Source organism: Sus scrofa, chromosome 12 (genome assembly GCF_000003025.6).
Source record: "Sus scrofa isolate TJ Tabasco breed Duroc chromosome 12, Sscrofa11.1, whole genome shotgun sequence".
Classification (NCBI taxonomy): Eukaryota; Metazoa; Chordata; class Mammalia; order Artiodactyla; family Suidae; genus Sus; species Sus scrofa.
The window spans coordinates 11,217,563-11,220,505 of record NC_010454.4 but is presented as its reverse complement, the minus strand read 5'-3'; positions in this window follow the sequence as shown (position 1 = coordinate 11,220,505).

The following is a 2,943-nucleotide window of genomic DNA, read 5'->3' as shown; positions in this document are numbered from 1 at the left end:
GTTTTCCGGAATTTTAGCTGTAGCATCTATTGCTTCTCCTTGTGCATGTTTTTCTCTAACAAGCTTCTATTCTGTGCTTATCTGCTTCAAGAAGAATGTGGACAGACATCCTTCTGTGGCCAGAATAACTAAGATCAAATTATCAGCAGCATTATCAGAAAATATTTCAGCATTGGGAGTCTGTAGCTCGCTCTATAGAGCTACACCAGCTGCCAGCAGGTCAGTGCTTACTCAGACCTCTGGGGCAGAGCTCAGAGGATCCTGCCTGGGTCTAGCACTGCTCCAGCTCCTATCTGTTGTTATCCTAGGTTTGGAGTCACATGATGTAGGCTCAGCTGCTAGAGGCCCTCCCCATGAGCCTGCCAAAAGGGGAGGCAAAGCTATCCCCAGAAAAGGGGAAATGGCTGCGAGCTTCAGCAAGCACTTCCAAATGTGACTGAAACAGACTTCTAAATTGCACTGTTACGCTCTTCCCTGTTTCTGGAATTAACTATGCCACTTTCTTTAAAGAACTCTGTTGATTATTCTACGAAAGTTCACTATTTCTATCATCTAATACTCTTCACCTGGGCAATGAATTTTTTTTTCCATTAATGGCCATATTACACAGGTCTAAGTAAGTTGCCTGGCATAATCAATGATTGCTATGGATGCCCTTGGCAACTGAATACGTCAATGCTACTTTTCATTTTTTTTTTTCAGTGTCCATAATATCGTGGGTGCTCAGCATAGCGATGGTGTTATTAACTAGGCCAAGGGCCTGGTGAGATGCCTTTTTTTTCCTCTGCTGCAAGGAAGAACCTGCCAAGGGATGTTGCCGCAGAGATCAATCGGTATCCTCAGATGCGAAAGGGAAACCTTGCGAATTTCTAACAATTCAACCACCTGCCCACATGTTACCATCTTCTTCATCTCGGTACTTTCATTTTTTGTTAGTTTGTTTTTGCCTTTTCACCGCCGCACCTGCAGCATATGAAGGTTCCTGGGGCTAAGGGTTGAATCAGAGCTGTAGCTGCCGGCCTACACCACAGGCACAGCAATGTGGGATCCAAGGCGCATCTGTGACCTACACCACTGCTCACGGCAACACTGGATCCTTAACCCACTGAGCGAGACCAGGGATTGAACCCTCATCCTCATGGATGCTGGTCGGGTTCGTTAACCACTGAGCCAAGACAGGAACTCCCATCTCAGTACTTTGACTACAGTTTCATTACAGGCTGAAGTTTACAGTTTGGTTTATACTGAATGCATTTCAAGTAAGCTCTTCCCTAACAACATATGAAAAAGCAGAATAATCAGACTGGATACGTGGCCTCTGCATCCAACTTCTAGGAAGTTTGCCCGTAGACTGAAATGTCACTGACGGATGTTAGACACTCATGACCTTCAATTCCAAGGGGCCTAGGTATCCTTGACCTTATCTTTTTTACCTTTCTCTTCTAATACTACAGCTATACCCATTTTATGGAAGTCTGCAGCATTTCTCCCTAAACACAAAGACTAGACATGAACATTTTTAGTTGCAATACATGCCTAGCACAGATTCATATAAGTGATCAAACACTTGCTGAAACAAAGCAAGTTTTAAAACATATTTACTTCATCAAATTTTTTTCTATTTTTATGAGAAACAAGAAAAAAGAAAATGCTAAAAAAAAGAAAATTAAAGCAAGAAATAAAGAAATTATAGGAACAGCCTTTAAACTCTCTTACTGATCAGTTCAAAAGCTCATAAGAGCCTTAGGTTATAATACAGTGAGTAAATTCTGCCCCTCAGACCTCTGTTAGCCTCTGTCAGTGTCATCAAATACTCAGTTCCACGTGAAAACTCTTGCCAGTTTTCAAAGCTGTGAACTCCTTTACGTCATCTTCCACTATAAAATGATGACCTTTGGTATTCTTTCTTTATCAATGAATCTGTGATAGAGATTTCTGGCCACAAATTCATAGACTGTTTTGGTTGATACAGGCTCGTATGTTTGCTAAGCATTGCCCTGTCGATGTCTTTAATAACTCCATTAATCTGACAATAGCTTATGCAAAGTTTCCTATGTACAGGAATACCATTGAACTTGTCAGAAATGGTGTTTCTTTAGCATGGTACTCTTTGTTTTTGAAGAACTTTTTTTTTTTTTTTTTTTTTCTGCTTTTTTGGGTCACACTCTTGGCATGTAGAAGTTCCCAGTATAGTGGTTGCATGTGGGATCCAAACTGCGTCTGCAACCTACACCACAGCTCACAGCAACATCAGATTCTTAACCCACTGAGCGAGGCCAGGGATGGAACCCGCATCCTCATGAATACTAGTCATATTCCTTTCCACTGTGCCACAATGAGAATGCCCTGGAGAACTTTTTTTTTTTTTTTTTTGAGTGTAGATTCCTCAATTTTAGTTCTTCTGGGTCAAGGACCTTTCCCTTAATAAATCTTTGGGTTACTCTGGTTACTCTTACTTGAGACAAATGGGAAGGACTCTTTTCGAGAAGTCCCACATCTTTATAATCTTCAAGAGATTCATAGTGTTCCTTGAATAAACCTGGTTGATTTTTCACACTGAACTTCCAATTTAGTTAGAAGTTGACTTACTACAACGATCTCATTTCCTATTCTATATCATATAGTCTTCAAGGTAGGTTCCTGGTCATGGTTTCTTAATGACAGAGTTTTTTTTTTTTTTAAATATTGCCAATCTTCATTGATATGAGGGTATAACTGTTCCAGATCTGAGATCATCCTTTATGCCTCTCATAAAGTCTAAGAGCGAAGACCAATGTTTTATATATATATATATTTTTTTTTGTCTTTTTGTCTTTTTGTCCTTTTAGGGCCACGCCTGTGGCATATGGATGTTCCCAGGCTGGGGGTCGAGTTGGATCTGTAGGCAACGTGGGATCCAAGCCATGTCTGCGATCTACACCACAGCCTGCAGCAACACCGGAT